Source organism: Poecile atricapillus, chromosome 2 (assembly GCF_030490865.1).
Source record: "Poecile atricapillus isolate bPoeAtr1 chromosome 2, bPoeAtr1.hap1, whole genome shotgun sequence".
In the NCBI taxonomy this organism is placed as follows: domain Eukaryota; kingdom Metazoa; phylum Chordata; class Aves; order Passeriformes; family Paridae; genus Poecile; species Poecile atricapillus.
In genome coordinates this window covers 152,092,882-152,112,137 of record NC_081250.1, presented here as the reverse complement: position 1 = coordinate 152,112,137, position 19,256 = coordinate 152,092,882, and positions in this window count along the sequence as shown.

The following is a 19,256-nucleotide window of genomic DNA, read 5'->3' as shown; positions in this document are numbered from 1 at the left end:
GCAAAATGTATGTTGACTAACAGAATATATATGCTTGCTGAGACAAACTGTATAACCAAAATAATGCTAGTGGAAAAAAGATATTTTAAGAGAAAATTGGGGGTCTGGCGAGATGTCAGAAGATCATCTCAGACCACCTCCCCAACAGATCTTCAAAAACCTCAACTGCTGATTATGAAGAAAAGCAAGTAGAAAATAACTGAAAGTTTGAGGAATGGTATAAGAAACTAACATTTGAAACCTGAATTAGCACATTGCTTAGGGTGGAGACCCTCCTGCACACAAAGCTGTAAAATTTGCTCACCTTTAATTGAAGATATTAATAAATTTGCTATATTGCTTGAGATATCAGCAAGTCTAGCTTTTCATTTGAAGAGTGGCTGAATTAGCCGAGGGTTTCTTCAGTGTCCTCGCCTGCAGGAGCATCTGGCGGTGATTTCTCTTTGCGCGTGGCTCGTTGCCTGGATGAGATTTATCGTGATTTATGTAAACACAGCAGGCAGAGGCTCTGCCAGTTACACAGGGAAAGGGCTCATCAGCTTTGCTCCAGGAAAACAGACCCTGGGGAGGCCTGGAATCTCCTCACTTCCAGCTTTAAGGTTTGAAAACAATTCCGGCCAGAGAGTGACGGCACCTGAACCAGGCAAAACCCAATCTAGCAGAAAGTCTGGGCTTGCCAGGGCCAGAGCGTGGCTGGTGAATGGGAAGTAGTCAACACATCCATCTGGAGCAGATGGGGAGGATGGATTTGGGATTAATGGACTGGACTTGGATGCACGAGCCTGGGTTGTGTCTAGAGAGGGATGAATATTTAACTCGTCTCTCCTTCAGGCTGAAGGATGTACTTGAGGTGCCCCAAGTCTGATTTTAAGCAAATTGTTTTGTTCCTGAGGGTCTCAGTTTGCCCGTCAGAGAGGGGCTGGTCCCAAATCCAGGGAATTCTGAGATTCCTAGAAACTTCCATGGGCTGAAATCTTAAACCAAAAAGAGCTATTAGGGAACAACACAACACTCCAAATTTTTAAGTCGAGGATCACAATCAAAAGAAAATAAAACGAAAGGAAATTGAAAGTGGAGATGATACTGATCTCCAGGAAAGAACTCCATGCATTATCATTCCTTTCTCCCCCTCTTCCCACCCCTCCTAGAGATGCAGCCATGGAGATTTATGGATGCATGCATTCTAATTTGCTTTATGTTTTGTCTGGAGAAAGACACAGCTGTACAGAGCTACTTTGCCAGGAAAGCAGTTTTCCTTTGACAGGAAAATGTCAAATTGCACTTAATTGCCTGATAAAGAATGACAAGTCATAAACAATATCATTATCGTGTTTAACTTTTACTTCCCCCCCACCCCCCCAATATATAATTTAAATTTTATAAAGTTTGGGTTTGAAGGGAAGAAAGTTGTTGTGAGGTTCTCAGCAATGATTTTTCACCTGGAAAACCACCCAGTGAAATGCTGCCATCTCCTCACACCTTCCCTTCACATTTTAAGGTAACAATCCTTTCTTACTGAAACCTCTGCTTTGGGCTTCCATGGGTGAGACGAAAAACACATAAAAATTAATTTGGGCGGTAATTAATTGATTAATGGGTTTAGCAAATGGAGCTAAACTCTGCTGGAGCCCCTCTGTTCAGGAGCCAGGCTGGGAGAGCTGGGGGTGTTCGGGCTGGAGAAGGCTCCAGGGAGTCTTTAGAGACCCTTCCAGTGCATAAAGGGGCTCCAGGAGAGATGGAGAGGGACTTGGGATAAGGGATGGCACGACAGGACACAGGGAATGGCTTTAAGATGAAAGAGAGAAGGTTTAGATGGGATTTGGGAAGAATTCTTCCAGGTTACCCAGAGATGCTCCATCCCTGGAAGTGCTGAAGTCCAGGTTGGACAGGGCTTGGAGCAACCTGGGATTGTGGAAGGTGTCCCTGCCCATGGCAGGGGTGGAATGAGATGAACTTCAAGGTTCCCTCCAACCCAAACCACTCTGGATTCCATTCCATGATTTCTGGAGCTGAGAGGCTGCACTGGGTGTGCCCTTGGTTTGTGTCAGCACCTGAAATCTCTGGGAAAGGAATCAGGACTTTTAACAAAATCCCTGTCTTTGCAGGAAGCAGTCACTTCCTTTAGAAATGGGGAAAAAGGAACCAAGAAAACCCCCACATAATCTCCATTTAACTCTGTGTGAAACTCCCCCATGAAATCACAGCCTGTTTTTCAGCTATGTTGCCATGAAAATATCTGGATTCAAATTAAAGCATTTCAGGGTTCAACAAAACCATCTCCTGCCACCTCTCATGCCAGCCATGGTGAGGCTGTACCTGTGACCATCCTTCTGCTTCAGCCCATGGATTTACAATGATCTGGGATCAAATAAAACACAAGGCTCCAAGCTGACAATCATCCTTAGATCAAACAAAACCCCTTAAAATTTCTGGAAAAGATATTTCAATATTTTAGGAACTTTTTAAGAATCTGTTGGTGCTTTTCAGCTCTTGGTGTCTGCATAGAACCTCTGCTGTATTTTGTAGGATATTGAATAAGGGAATCTGAATCTCTCTGGCTGCTGGGAGAGATGTCATGGGAAATAGTGACTTTGTGCATGTCATTTTTGTACATTTGAATCTGTGATTCTGGGAAGGAGGAGATGTATAATTTTTATTTGTCCAGGAATAGAGTGAGTTCTCATCAGTTCTGGAGTTCTTCATATTTGTCTTCTTGTCCTATTGTTTTCTTGAGTCTGATATGTTATCAGTACCACCAATAAGGCTAAGATCCTGATTAAGTGAATTCCTCTTTTCTTCTCATCGATTCACTTGCAACTGGCCACTCTCCAACCATGAGGAACATCTCAGTACCATAAGAAAATAATCTGAAGAAATTATTATAATGCCAAGGTGAGGATCAGTCTCTTTTCCCTGGTAATAAATGACAGGGCAAGAGGAAATGGCCTCAGGTTGCAGCAGGTTTAGATCAGATATTAGGAAGATTTCTTTACTGTGAGGGTTAAAAAAATTCCACTTCTCTCAGTTCTCCTTATTTCTGTTGATACATCAAATTCCCAGGATCATGTGGTTGCAAGAAGCAAACTGGGAGGAGGAAATGTTTCTTATCCTGGCTACTTCCATCAATGAATTTGTGCAACACCCTCAATAAAAATGCTGGAAAGAATTTTAATTTGGATTTTAAGCTGCCTCTCTCTTTGTTTGGACAAGCTGGTAAACTGCTGTCCAAACGCAGAGAGCTTTATTTCCCTGGAATCCCATCCTGTCCTCTCTTTTCCAGTACCAACACTGATTTCTCTGGTACCCAGAGATCCATTCCTTTTCACAACTCCTTATCAGCCGTGGTCCAGAGATTTTCCTGCCCCGTGTCCCATATTCTGTACCATGAACCAATTCCAGCATTCAGATTTCATTAATACGTGGTGCAGCTGGGTTGCTTCCAAGAGAGGAGCATGGAAAAGTATTTTTCCCAGTCAGAAGACAAGATTTTCTCCTTGACATCTTTGTAATTCCTTTTTGTTTTACTGTTTTGTATTGGAGTTTTTATTGTTGTCTTTGTTTTGCTTGGTTTTGATGATATTATTATTATTATTATTATTATTATTATTATTATTATTATTATTATTGTTGTTGTTGTTGTTGTTTTGTTGTTATTATTATTATTATTATTATTATTATTATTATTATTATTATTATTATTATTATTATTATTATTATTATTATTATTATTATTATTACACTTCCATGAAAGCACAAGCAAGAAAGCAGGACATGGATCAGCTGTGAAAGCAGGGAATTGAGTGGTGACAGACCCTTCTCCCCTGCATCTCTTCCTCATTTTCCCCTCTTGGGATCCTATAATTTTTTCCAATGACATCTTGGGAGTTTTTCTCCCCCTGCCAACCTGAATTAGGCAGCTCAGATGGAGGTGAGAAGAAATCCAGGTAATCTTGGTGTCGAGTCAGAGCTGATGTGATTCCACTCTGGGGCCAAGAAACATCTGGAATTCCCACTGCAGAGAGGATTTTGCACAAGGAATTGCAGAATTTGGAGCTGGCAGAGCTTCTCACTTCACTGCCCTGGGCAGATCTGCTGCAGGGCCTGAAACAAAACCTTTGCTTTGCCTTCACTTTTTTACAGAATCTTAGGGTCATTTAGGCTGGAACAGACCTCTAAGATGTTTGAATACAACTGTTAACCCAGCATATCCCTAAACCACATCCCTAAGTTCTAAGTGAGGACAAAAGAGCCTCAACTCCTGCACCCAGGAACCATCCCCAGTCCATCTCTGGAGCAGCAGGAGGGGCTGAGGGAGCTGGGAGGTCTCAGCTTGGAGAAAAGGAGGCTCAGGGGGCACCTCCTCACTCTCCACAGCCCCTGACCAGAGGGTGCAGCCAGGTGGGAATCAGGCTCTGTGTAACTTTTCTCTAAAAAAAATCCTTTTTCTGTTTCTCTGTTTTTGCTGCATCTCTTCTGTATTTTTCTTTTTATTCTTGGATTTCTCAGCCTCCTTTGGACTGAATTCTTTTGGGATCCTCCCTCGTGGGGAGCCCTGCTTATCTCAGTTCTTATGATTCGAAGAAAACTCCCGAGCTCGTTAGAATCTTGTTTCTCGTGTTCATTAAGAGGTGATCACAAAACTTAACAGGTCTCTCCAGGCTGGCTACACAAGGTTAATCTTTGCAATCTGGTACATTTCTTTCTTCTGATGGTACAAACAAGGCCTTGTGGCACACTTTGTGTCTGATGCACAAAATGGCCCCGAACTACGCAGTTCTTTTATCTTTATACTTATTTTTATCCAATTAACAATAGACACGTATATTATTTTTCTTAATGACCCAATGACCCATCACCTCTGTGATGCACTGCGGCATTTTCTACCCAATCACTTACTATTACCCAAAAACCTGTAGGAGAAGAACATGAAAGAAGAAGGGACAAGGGACAACACCCTAAATCCTCCATCTTGTCTCCTGTTCTCCAAACCAACCTCCCCACCCAGTGATTCAAAAAAAACCCTCTAATCCACACACTTACAGTCTCAGCTTTTTCCATCCAACCTCAACACCTGTTCCCATGTATCACCATGAAAACGTGCCCAGGAATTCCACACTACATGAAATTCAGTGTTTTTCTAGATCCCACAACCAAGTATCAGAAACAAGGGCACACACTCTGTATTCCAGACTCCAAGACTCTGCTCCCAGGGGACAAGAGACAGGACAAGAGGAAACGGCCTCAAGTGGCACCAGCGGTTGTTTAATGGGATATTAATGAAAAATTCTTCACTGAAAGGATGGAGTCACTATCCCTGGAAATGTTAAAAAAAAAAACAAACATGGAGATGTGGCATTTAGGGGCATGGTTTAGCTGTGGCCATGGCAGTTGTTGGACTTGATGGCCTCAGAGGTCTTTTCCAACCTTAATGACTTTATTTTTCCATGATCTTTTGCTTCCATGGGACCACATTTTCCTTCAGCTGTCCCAAAGCCATTCAGGTCCCTCAACACCTCTCCCCTACCGGGGCTCAAGCTCCTCATCAATCTTTGCATCATTCACACATTTCCCCATCAATAAATTCATATTTGCCTCGAATAACCTACAGAAAATAACCCCTGGCTTGGGAGCAATCCCTGCAGAACCTGCTGGGATATTTTTTGCCTTTTCCATTCATTTCTGTTATCCATGGGCAGCTACCTGAAATCTGTTGTTTAGGTGGGTTTTAATCTATTTTTTTACTCATTAGTCACAACGTGAGTGTGAGAAGTCACTTGTTCACAAGGGTTAGAGGGGATTGTTTGGGAAAAATACTTTGGTAAAATTCCCTGGATAATGGGTTGGAACATTTTATTCAGCCATGGGAACATCAGTCAAGGGAAATGCCTGTGGGAAATAACAGGAATACATAATAGCTGACATTTCCAGTGCTGCAGGAATTGTTCGCAATTATTATACAACTCCATTAGTTTTCCTAGGGAAATTGTTTTTTCTTGAAGCTGGAGATTAACACCTTTGTATCAGGGCTTCCCGTGTGTCCATGGAAATTTATTTTGCAGGATGCTGTGGCAGAAACCAAACCAAGTTCTGGTTTTTTAATTTTACTGCAGGATAATTTTGGAAAGAGCCAAACTGGAATAAAACCACTTACTGTGGGTCTTACTAATGGTGTAGCCATGAAAATGTGGGCTTGGAGAATCTGTTTCACAACATGCAGAGCTCGAACCACAGAGTAAGAATATTTTATGGGAAAAGATGGATTTTTTAAACTCCATCCATGGACATTGTCACCACAGCATTTTTTCTGGGCTTCATTTCCCTGCCTGGAGTAATTCCATGGTTTTCAGTCTCAATTTTTAGAGCTGAAAATAAAGATAAACCTATTTATCTTTTTTCGTTCTTTTCTTTTCTTTTCTTTTCTTTTCTTTTCTTTTCTTTTCTTTTCTTTTCTTTTCTTTTCCTTTTCTTTTCTTTTCTTTTCTTTTCTTTTCTTTTTCTTTTCTTTTCTTTTCTTTTCTTTTCTTTTCTTTTCTTTTCTTTTTATTAATAGAAGAGCTGTTGCTCTTTTCTAAGGTTAATGGTAGCAATCAATGAGCAAATGAAAATATTTCCCTCTTCTGGAAGTTGGTAGAATTATTGAATGCTTTTTCTTCTCTGTTTTTCTCAGGAGTGGGAGGCTGCCCTGGCTGAACCATCCAGGACTAATGGTTGCATATTTTTAATTTGGATTTTGGGGCATTATGAGTTGGAGCCTTTTCCTTCTTTCCCCTTTGACAAGTGTGAAAATCCACAAGCAAATCCAATCTCCACAGTGACTCCCAAGAAACTTTTCCTCAAGCATTACAGACCCAGTTTCGTTGGATTAATTGGACCAAGGGTGAAGAACTTGCACTTCCCACAATCTAGGTGCTGGATTATTTTTTGTTTCTCCTCCTTCCTGAAGAAGATTCCCATTCAGATCTCCTTTCTCCTGTCTTTGTGACATTAAAGGTGGGTGATGCCAGCCCCTCCAAAGGAGCTGCTCTCCATTCCTTGGAAAACTGCTCAAGTGCCTCTGTCTCACACATTTTGGGCTCTGGATCCCGAATGGACAAAGATGCCTCTCCAAAAGTCTTGTCTCTGTTTCCACATCTGCCCATTCTCCATGAATTCTCCAGGTATTTCCCATTGAATATTCCTGGAATACTGGAGCTCCAGTATTTTGCAGAACCAAGGTGCAACCAATTGCATGACCAACAAAACTCTCCAGTGAGAAAGGAGAAGGTCTTAGCTTACCATCCCTGGAAATGTTAAAAATAAGGATATTGAGTTTCCAAACCTCTGAATTGAGATGTGAGCAGGTGAACAAGGCCTGTCTCTCTCTGTCCTAAAGAGCTTTTTCTCTTGGCAGATGTCTACAGACAGATTTGTGAAGCTCAGGAGAGATTTCTCTCTCTCATGGAGCCTAAAATATTCTGTTCTCTTTTAGTTCCTGATTGTAGAGTTGCCTTTTACTTTGTTCACTTGAAAATTAAGGGTTTTTTTAAATAAAAGTATAATCAAAAGAAGATAAAAGATGCCATGAGATATAGAACTGGTTTTAGCTGCCACCAATCCAACTGAATAACTGGAGATGTCATATCAAGGGCACGTGAACCTTGTACAAAATGTGGTCCTGGTCTTATGTCCAGGATGGAAAATAAAGGGATCACAAAGTGTCAGGAAAGCCCATGGGAGTCTGAGACATTAATTTTTATTTCTGTTTGCACATTCCTCTTAGGAAAATGGAAAAAGGCATAACTCTTAAATTAATCTTGGTGTCCTGGATCTATACAGAAGGTCCGTTATTCTTTGCAAAGATAGGTTAGGAAAAGCAGCTGTGAGGGAAAATGCAATTTGATTCCAAATGTTGTTGTCTGCAAAATTTGGGATTTAATCAGGATTTAGTCTAAGTAAGTTCTAACTGATCAATTATGAGAGAACTTATAGCTGCCATGAGAAGAAAACATCCCTCCTCAGGCTGAAAGGAATGGTGGAGAAAAATCACATCAGACTTTCCCAAAAGCCTCTTTCCCAGTCTAAAAACTCCAGGGATGCAAACAATCTCTCAGCTTCCATTAATGTTTTCCTGAAAGAGTGAGGCATCTGGGAGGTTTGTGACAATGAAATGTCAATGATGATGTTAAAAGGGAAACAAATGTTTCCCATGGATGCTTGGAGAAGGGAGCTATAATGGATCTGAGGAACTTGGCTCTGTCTGCACAGGGATTTTTCCCCTATGAGTATCTCCTTTGTTTTTTATATATTTTTTTTTTTTTTCCTTCTGGGTGCTGCAGACACAACTCCTGAAAAGTCAGGAGACATCAAGACCCCATGGGCTTTTCTTATGCCACTTTTAATTCCCAAACTCACTGTCAACCCCAGGTTTTACAGCTACTCCAGGGTAAGACGGTGGTTCCTAGGAGAGAACCAGGGGTCACAGTTGTCACCCTGCAGATTCTCAGTGCCCAGAGACTGATGGAAAAACCAAAACAGGAAAATGACATCTCAGCAAATCATTACCTTGGGATGCTGTTAGTGCTGCTGGAGGGGAAGAGCTGGAAAACAGAGGAAGCTGGAAAACAGAGGAGCTCTAGAGAGCAACTTTGAAACTGGAGCAGAATCTCTTGAACCCGAAGGTCTCACTGGGAAGAGGTGCCTTGGCATGATCCTGATTCTTTGATCCCGTTTCTCCTGTTCTGTCAGTTCTCAGCCTTCTGTAGCCACTGGAGCAACCTGATTAAGGACTTGCAAGCTCACAGAAATCCACCATCCCATCCCATCCCATCCCATCCCATCCCATCCCATCCCATCCCATCCCATCCCTGGAAGAATCCCGTGGATGGATGAATCCATGAATGGTGATGAAGAATCTGTCAAAAAAAGAAAAACAACTGAATTTGGGTTTTCCTACATTTGTGTTGAGGTGTGCTGCTCTCAGGCTCAGGGATTCTCTAAACCAGAGTCTTGCAATTATTCCTGCCCTGTTCACGGAATCATGGAATAGTTTGGGTTGGAAAAGACTTTCAAGATCACCTCATTCCAGCCCCCTGCCATGGACAGGGACACCTTCCACTATCCCAGGTTGCTCCAAACCCCATCCAACCTGGCCTTGGACACTTCCAGGGATCCAGGGGCAGCCACAGCTTCTCTGGGAAACCTGTGCCAGGGCCTCAGCACCCTCAGAGGGAAGAATTTCTTTCCAATATCCCACCTAAATCTACTCTCTTTTAGATTTAAAGCCACTCCAACCCAAACCATTCTATGATTCCATGATTAGTTTGTTAACATTTGTTAATTAAGTGGCAGAAGGAGAACCTCACATTCAAGACTGGTATCAGCAATACCACGGGTGAGTTGCAACATGAGACACGTAGAAATGTCAACAAACACTTTAAGATTTTCAAACTTTCTTCTTTAATTATTGCTGAGAGCTTCTCAGTACAAATATTGAGCTGGGTGTGAGCACTTCAGCTCCCTCACAGAACTTGAGGATTGAAGGGAATCTGGATTTGTTCCCCTTCTCCTCCACCATCCTGCAGAAGATGTGGCTGCTAAAATCTGTGTGTTTATAAATTATAATGTAATTTCATAAAACTGCTGTGTTCTAACCCCAGAGATGCTCAGTCATTCCCCTAGCGAATGGAGGAGAGAATTGAAAGGATAAAAGTGACAAAACTCATGAGTTGAGATAGGATCAGTTTAATAATTTCTCCAATAAAGTCCAGTTTTATGGGTGTGCGGCTTTACCTCTGACCACCCCTTTTTGCACACTTTGATAAAACCGGGCCATTAAAAAGTAAAATAAAAGAGATGAGCTCCAAATTAGATAATAAAGCTGGGGCCAAGCAGGTCATTAGTGGCTGTGAATTTTTTATGGCTTTCTCATTGAGCAGGGTGGGGAGGGAAACAGGAGCGTTTTGCTGGGGGATTGGTCCCTGCTTGGATTTTAGAGAACAGAGAGTGCTGGACCCTGCTGAAGTCATCCAAAACAAAACCAGGAACAGCCACAAATCTTTTCAAAACCTTTCTGCTGATTGCAGGTAAGACCTGGGGCAGTAAGAGCTCAGACTTTGGTGGTTTCCAGCTGTATTACAAATTCAGGTTGTATGTAAAAGGAGCATCAATTGTTTTTCATGTCTTTGCTCTTGTTCAGGTGATAAAGTGGAGTAATGAAGGCAGGATAAAAACTCTCTTGGGTTAAATGAACCCAAAACAATCAACTCCTTTTGTTGAAATAAACTTTCAGCTTGGGTTGAGCGGAGCAGTTACTCAACCAGCATCAAAAGCTTTTTGCCTCTTAATGGTTTGTTGTTTGGGGCTAAATTTCTAAATTAAATATTGTCTGTGAACAAAGAAAAAGGACCTCATCCCTAGAGAAATCCTTCTTTTCCTCTGAGGAATTCAGCTGTTAAATGGACCTGAATTGTTTCAGTCCAACGGTTCTGAATAGCAAAAATACTTCAGCTCATTTTTCTCTTTTTTTTTTCTGCATTAATGCCAATTCACTGGGTTTTTTGGGACTTATTCTATTACTCCTCTGCTGGTGTCTGTGGAGCTGTGCATGGCACAGTTTCTCTGTGCAGATAAACGTAGTGTAAAATCTACAGTAACTATGAAGAGGAGGTAAATGCCATAATTCCTACACACACACACTTCAGTTGGGCAAGGGGAATAGCCTCAAGTTTCTCCAGGGGCAGCTCAGGCTGGATATCCTGAAAGATTTTTTCATTGAAAGAGGGGTTAAGAACAGGAACAGGCTGTCCAGGGAAATGCTGGAGTCACCATCTCTGGAAGTGCCCTAAAAACGAGCAGACGTGGCACTTTACTCCATGGCTTAGTGAACGTGGCGGTGCTCAGCCAAAGGTTGGGCTGGATGATCCTGGAGGTCTTCTCCAGCCCTAATGAATCCATGATTTTTACTCTGGAAGCAGATGTACCTTCAACACAGCTGGGCCTGAGCCAGCTGTGAACAGGAGGGAATGTGTGCATGGATTGCATGGTGCTAAGGTGAAGAAGAATTAAAGGCAAGCCCACTCAACTCTTTTTCCATATGTCAGAAACACTGTAATGTATTTATCACACATAGAATCCCAGAATGATTTGGGTTGGAAAGGACTTTAAAGATCATCTCATTCCACCCCCTGACATGGGACACTTTGCACTAATCCAGGTTGCTCCAAGTTCCATCCAACCTGGCCTTGGACACTTCCAGGGATGGGGAAGCTTCTGTGGGCAACCTGTGCCAGGCCTCACTCCCTTCTCAGGGAGGAATTTCTTCCCTTAATCCCATTTCACCATATAAAATAAACCAATTCCAGACCATAGCAGTCCATGCAGACCAGAGAGAACAGATGGGCTTGTGCTGTTTCACTCCTGATAGACAAGACTCCGTATTTTGACTTTGTCTTTCTCTTTCAAACTTCCACCGCAGTTATGAAAGCTCTGCTTTGCTTCTCGCGGTGATGGACCCCGTGTAAACTGTGAGTCACAGCCATTGTTCAGCACTGCAGGCCAGGAGAAATCACAAAATCCACATCCAAACAGAAATGTGGAGCTGGGCATAGATCTGACTGTTCCCCTCCCAAAGTGGATGAGCAAACACAGACCGCTCAAGGATTCATCCAACCCTCAGATGATGTGATCCATATTACTTCACTCCCATCAAGGGAGGCTCTTTCCTGAGGAGCAGGATTGAAATGAAGAAGGTTGAGGTGCCCTAAACTCTTCTGATCTCTCTGTAGCTCACAGACCCTTGTTATTCATCACCACACAGACTCGAGGGAACTGTTAAGTGAGGTACCACTTAGTCCTGTGGTGTTCTCTGAGGGGGCAGCGTTATCTACCTTAACCAGGAGCCTGCAGTGAATTAGATCATTAAGCAGAGATGGATTTGACACATAAAAAACTCATAACTCACATCATTAACGTTCAAATCACCTTCTACACTTTATTTCCCTAAATAAAATTATTTGGAAGACTGCAACAATAGGGGTTGGTGGCACTGAAGCCTCACCAGGCACGATTTAAGGGGATAAAACATGAGAGGAAGGATCAGACATGTTTTGAATAACTCCAAATATTAAAATATCTCCTTTCTTTTTTTTATCTGCTGCTTCTTTTTTATTTCTCTGAGTGAACAAACCCAGATCTCAGAAATAATGTTACCCCAGGAGTGTAATTGCTCTGGGAAGTATTTGTTCCCTGTAGTGATAAGAAAAATGGTTGGAGGTGTGGATGAGGGAAACCTGAGGATGTGCGATGATACAGCCCTACAACCTCGAGTCCTAACATGGTTTTTTCATCTCCAAATTAAGATTATTTCATTCCTTTCTCTGCTTTTTCAGCATTAGCTCTTCAAAATGCTGCTGGATTGCCTAAACCATAAAAACCCCTGAATTCTGAGTGCCCACCCTGAGCTTTGCCAAGATTTGTTGAACAAAGATATCCCAGTGAAGTCCAGGATGAATCTTTGGGATCAATTGCAGAATCTGTCTCAACTAAAGATGGCACCAACAGCCCTCAGGTCAGCTGTACTTGAGCTCAAATTCGCATTTTCTGCATTATCCAAGTGTCCAAAAGGCTGTTTCCATGGCAATTTAGCCATGATTATCCAGTGGTGGATTGGATGGGGTAACCTCCCCCTCTGGACCAGCAGATGAAGGTTTGAGGGTCTTCCTGAGGTCTACAAGACCCATATCAGGCAACCAAATTTCCCCTCAAACAGAAGGTGGTCCAGACTGGTGTGAAGGAGGTAATTTTTGCAAGAGATTCAAGAAACAGTGGCTGAAAGTAGAAATAAAAGCAAAAACAAAGTGGAAGTTTTTTATAGATAATATAATTAACTGTCAGACACGGCTGCCACAAGAGAGAGGAAAATTTCAGCTTAGAAATGCCTCCAAAAATAACAGGTTTTAAAAATTTCATCTTGTTTTCTTATCTATTGTTCTAGGAAAGGGACAGAAAATTTTGAAACAAGATTTTTTGCAGAAGGATGAACTTGATAATCAAAAATGCTCTATCAGAGGATCATAGAGTCACAGAAGGGTTTGGGTTGGAAGGGACCTTAAAAATAATCTATTTCCCTGCCCCTGACATGGGCAGGGACATCTTCTACTTGACCAAGCTGAAATATCCGTATTTCCTGATTACTTCAGTGTGAACCACCCAAAAGCAAATCTTTCTGCATGATCTCAGACCAGAATTCACGGGGAGATCAGGGATGGCAGCAGGTCTTCCATGAACTTCCTCAGAACATAAAATTCCTCTTACATTTCCCTCCAGAATCCCAGAACCATTTAGGTTGGAAAAGACCTCCAAGATCAACCTGTGACTCATCTCCACCTTGTCACCCAGTCCAGAGCACTGAGTGTCACATCCTTGGACACCTCCAGGGATGGGGACTCTGCCACCTCCCTGGGCAGCCCCTTCCACTGCCTGACAACCTTTTCCATTAAGAAATTCTTCCTAATGCCCAACCGTGTTGCAAAAAAATCCATACTCAAAGCCACAGCCTCGTAATTATTAACCAAACCACACTGACATTGTTTTCAAGTGCCAGCTTGGAAATAATGACAGGGTAGCAGAACATCATGGAAATTATCTGCATGGAAATTCCTGAGGCAGCTGAGGCCCTGAGGACTGAAACAGTGTGATTGTAAGAAGGTCGATATTGCCTCAGAATAAACAGCTCCTCACAGTGAAAACAGCCAGGCAGTTGGACTGGAAGAGAATTCAGGATGTTGAGGAAATCTGAAGTTTATTTGGCAGCAAAGGTGGATTTCCTGAGTAGCTGGAGAAGCTGAAATACACCTACTTTTTTTTTTTTTCAGCCAGAGGGAAAATGCTGCTGGCCATGGAGCAAAGAGTTTCCTTTAAGAATCAAAGAATCTCAGGATGGTTTGGGTTTGGAAAGACTTGAGGATCATCTTATCCCAAACCCCCTGCCATGGGCAGGGACATCTCCCACTAGATCAGGTTATTCCAAGCCCCATCTAACCTGGCCTTGAGCATTTCCATGGATGGATCATGTGATATATCTGAGAGGCAGATTTAGTTTAGCAAGACACCAGACATGGAATCTGGGAAGACCTTCTAGAGCCAAGACTGAAAGGCTCAGGAGTGAAGATTTATGAATATAAAATTTTGGTAGGTTTCAAACTTTGCTCCTCCAAACTTCCAGGTGTTCTAATCCTCATAGAATCATACAGAGTTTGCAATAACACTTTAATATTAGTTGATGACAATAAAGATCCCTTGATCTGCACGCTGAGGGCCAGAGGGGAATGTTTAGGCATTTATTAAGCATGGATGAATATTATTTTAAGATATTATGGAGAATATTTCTATAGCTGCTCACAGTGTCTTTTCTAACTCCGATTGTTTTCCAGTTAATTGTCCCTTGTTAGTCAGGCTCTGTTGCTGTTTTCATGGTTAAAAGGAAGCAAAATTTAACACTGGTTGGCTGTTAAATCTCTGGGAGCTTTTTAATTCCAGCAGTTGGTCATCCAGGCACGTTCAGCATGATCCAAGCTTTTTATTTTGTGAAATATCTCACTGGGAAAGGAAGAGATTGTCTTGCTTCCCTCCTGTTATCCCTTGATCTGAGCGAGGGATTATGGCCTGTGCTGACTCATCTGGGAGAAAAAGAAAAGAAAAAAAGAGAATAAAAAATAAAAATAAAATAACAGAAAAGAGTAAGAAGTAATGCTTCTGGTAACAGGTCCTGACTCCTGGGGAATTTCTTTGTGGATTTGGATCAGTGGCAGCCCATTCATCATTGTCCCACAGAGATTTACTGCAGACAGTGGGAGATTGGAGCTGCCCTGTTGGGGACAAAGCCATATCCAGCTTTATGACAGGGTTCTCCAATAGAAATCCCAGCCTGGTGAAGGGGCACAGGTAAGGAGACAGGAGCACAGAGCAGACTATCCAGCAGCTGTGTGCACTGGTGAGTCATCCACTGGGACCTGGCAGTTTTTCTACTCTGGGAGATTTATTTTTTTTTCCTCAGGGAAGTGAAATCCATTGAAAAACTGGAAAAAGTCCCATGGAAGATGTCAAGCTGGTCAGGGAGCTGGAGCACAAGCACAGAAAATGGGTGAAGGCATGGACCCATTGGAGTGAGTCCAGAGGGGACCACAAAAATCAGAGGATTGGAGCCCCTCTGCTCTGGAGCTAGGCTGAGGGAGATGGGAATGTTCATCTGGAGAAGAAAAGACTCCAGGGAGACCTCAGAGCCCCTTCTGGTGCCTCTAGAGGCTCCCAGAGAGCTGGAGAGGGATTTTGGACAAGGAATGGAGTGGCAGGACAAGGGGGAATTAGAAGGGCTTCCCACTGCCAGAGGGGAAGGTTAGATGGGATATTGGGATGAAATTCTTCCCTGTGAGAGTGGTGAGGCCCCAGCACAGGTTGCCCAGAGAAGCTGTGGCTGCCCCATCCTTGGAAATGTCCAAGGCCAGGTTGGATGGGGCTTGGATCAACCTAAGAGAGAGTGGAAGGTGTCCCTGCCCATGGCAGGGGGCTGGAATGAGATCATCTTGAAGTTCCCTCCCAACCCAAACCATTCTGTGACTCCGTGATTCTTCTGGAGCAAAATTTCATGGGACCAGAGTTGTGTCCATGGTCTCCACAGTGTCCCCAGATCCTCAGTCTTGTTCTTCTGGAAGGCATCACTAATACTGGGCATAAAGAAACATGTGAGGACCTGTTGGAGTCAGAGGCACAGAGAGTGTGCCCTTATCTCTGATACCTGGCTCTGACATCCAAGAAAGCACTGAATTTCATATAACATCCTGAAAACAACTGCTAAAGTTAAATAGAAAAGCTAGGAATGTAAATGGGTGAATTAGAAAGTTTTCTTAAGTCATTGGGTGAAAAAGTTAAAGTTTGGAGTTTAAGTTAGTTTAGAGAACAGAAGACAAGACGGAGGATTTAGGGCATTGTCTCTTGTCTTTCTTCTTTCTTCTTCATCTTCTTTTTCTAGAGGTTTTTGGGCATTGTCTCTTGTCCTTCTTCTTTCTTCTTCATCTTCTTCTTCTAGAGGTTTTTGGGTATTAGTAGGTGATTGGATACAAGATGCTGCACTGCAGTACATGGGTACTGGGTCATTGAGAAAAATAATTTACTTGGCATCTGTTAATTGGGTAAATAGACATATAAAAGACCTTGAAGAAGATCTTTGTTAGCCATTTTGCACCTTTCTATCTTAGTGCACATAGCTTCTTTTACCTTGTATACATGTAATGTAGATAAGAGAAGAATAAACAACCAAGTCCAAACAAGAGAGAAAAGCAGTTTCCCTCTCATCAATTTCAGCTCAAGGGGAGAAAGAACCCAACCACGAATGCCTGATAGAGACAAGGCCGCAGGTAAATGGCCACACCAAAGGTTTCCATGTGGCCATCGTGGATTTCTCAAACACAAAATCTTTGAGTTGAACTCAGGAAAAAAAAATGGCTTCTGTTTGGAAAAAGGCGACAGATTCCAGGAGATTTTGATGAATAAAAGCTCAGCAAAGCCCAGCTAGAGTTCCCTTAAGGAGATGAAAATGCCAGTTGAGGAATGTTGATGTTAATGTTTGTTGACGAATAAAAACCTGTGACACTGCAGGAACTTCCTTAGGCTGCTGGGCTCTCTGGAAATTGAGCCACAGCCCTGGCCAAGAACTCTCTTGGGAGAGCACTGATAAATTGCACAATCCACTACAAATTAATTCAGTTCCTGAGGAGTCTAGATAACAGCAAAGTGCTGACACAATTTAGTTTTTTTCTTTCAGATTCTGGGTTTCATTGCAAAATTTGTCTCCTCTTTATTTTAGGAGGTTTTCAATAGATTGAGATAAAGGCAATCCCAAACTTCACTTTGGGAAGTCATCTTGACATGAAAAAAAATATCTGCAGGCTGATCCGTCCTCTTGTTCTACTGAACAGCACATTTTTTGCATTTTTAGGTGAAAAGAGAACTGATTTTGGGATAAAATTCACGGAACTTTGACACTCTGAAGCACTTAAATCGGTGGAGAGACCTTGCTTTATTATAGTTTGTGTGTGGGACGCAATTCTTAATTTTCCCCTCCTTTGTGCTCCAAAATACCCCAGAGCCCATTGAAGCTGGCTGAAATTTTGCAGTAGCAATAAAATAAAATAACAATAAAAAAAGGTGCTGTTTCAAATGATAAAATAATTAAATACAGCTAAATTTGAAGCCGCTCTGGCAAAGTGTAATAGTAAAAGGCCATTAAATGAGCTGTCCATTTATAGAAAACATAAGCTATAAAATTCATTTTTAATGGACTGTTTCCATGGAAATGTTCTTTAGGAGGGCAGTTTTATAGGATATTAAGCAGCACAAGGAGTTGAGCTGTGGCTGTAATGCAGGGTCTATGGTTTGTAAAAAATTTAAGCTGTTAAAAGGTTTATGGCCAAGAGAGTGAGGAATAATTCATAGCCGTTTATCACTCACCCGGCAAAATTAAGTGCTAAAGCTCAGCACACCTGAAGTGGAATCCCCTCATTAGCTCCTTACCCAAATGTCTCGGAAAGAGAGGGAAAATCTGTTCCCTGATTATGGAGGCAATAATAATTATGGGTAATTTGTACATCCTCGTTCCGTTAATTGATGGAATCTTGAGGTGTTTTTTAAATATTAATTAAATATCTGGCTCTGCGCAATGAAATCACTCTGCACAATAAAACCTTGCTTTTATTTGCAGCCTGCTCCTTATGCCCAGGCCTAATGGTTGTCATTTAATGTTGGAATTTCATTAACTTGCTGTGGTCTAGGCAGAAATCCATGGCTGAGGTCCAGAGGTAACCTGCTCCGTGTTCCAGGGACTGGAAAATCCAGGTAAAAATGAAAAAGGCTGGAGAAAAAAAAACCCCAGAGGCTGAGAAGGGGAGAGGTGTACCTGTGATTTTCAGGTATTTCCAGACAAAAAAGATCCCCCAGATAGGTTCATTCAGTATTTACTTGCCAGTGAGTCAGAAAGCTGGAATGGTTTGGGTTGGGAGGGATGATGTTGTCTCAGACACTTCAGACTGAGAAATTGTGGTTATCCCATCCCTGGAAGTGTTCAAGGCCAGGTTGGATGGGGTTTGGAGCAACCTGGTCCAGGGGAAGGTGTTGGAACAAGATTTTGAAGGTCCCTTCCAACCCAAACCATTCCATGATTCCATCACCAATTCCCTGCTCCCCCCCATTTTAGGGCAGAAAGTGCAGAACTGGGCAAAAAAACAAAAAAAAACCCCCAAAACCACAAACACCTAAGTGACAAAAATGCAGTTAAAATGCAGGCTGGCTACACTTGGGCCTGAGTGTACAGACAAAAATCAGATTTGGAGAAGCTTTTCACTGACACTCCGGTAAGAGCCAGCCATAACAACATTTAGGAAATACTCTGAAACACTCAAATTCCAGCACAGCAGGAGCATCCCCTCCTTTCCTCTCTGAATATGGATGAGGACAGCCTCAGCTGAGGGTCTGTGGATTATTTCAGCCTCACACACATGGGTGAGAGCTTTTCCTCCCTCCGTGGCCACCAGCACATTCCTCTGACACAGCTGTCCCCATGCAGCATGGCAGGATTTTAATCCAGATGTCAAACTGACGGGGGTTTGGCAAGGAAAAGATCTCCTGGAAATCCACAGGGAGGCTGCATCCAAAACCACATTTATCCAGCACCTTCCTGCCTCCAGCCACTGTGACAAACGACCCCGCTCCTTCCTCCACAACGCAGCGGGAAGGGTTTATTTGGCAGCCAGCTGGCCCTGGTTGCTGAAAAGGTTCTTACAGATGACCCCGAGGGATGTTCAGACAATTCTCTGATTTTTTTTTTTATTTATTTGTTTTTTGTTGTTTCCCTCTCTGGTGCTCAGAGGAGCGGAAGAAAGTTGCTTTAATGGGAAGTGACAACTCACAACTGAGACCATTTCTTTCTGTCAAGGAGGGTAAACGGCCAGGAAGAGCCTTCAGGTCTGCAGATGTCCAGCCACAGGAGTTTGCTCCAATGTCACTTCTTGTCCTTTCTCCGAGGGTCAATTTACAGAGTTCAAGTGATGCCCCAGCAACCCCCATCCTCCCTGAACCATTCCTACACAGCCAGTTATGTCTTGAAGCTTTAATCACTTCAAATCACTTTAATCACTCTTTCGTGCTGCTCCAGCAGCATTTTTAACCTCTCTTTTAACCAACTCTTCGATGATTTTGAGCCCTTTAGTATACACACACACACACAAGGT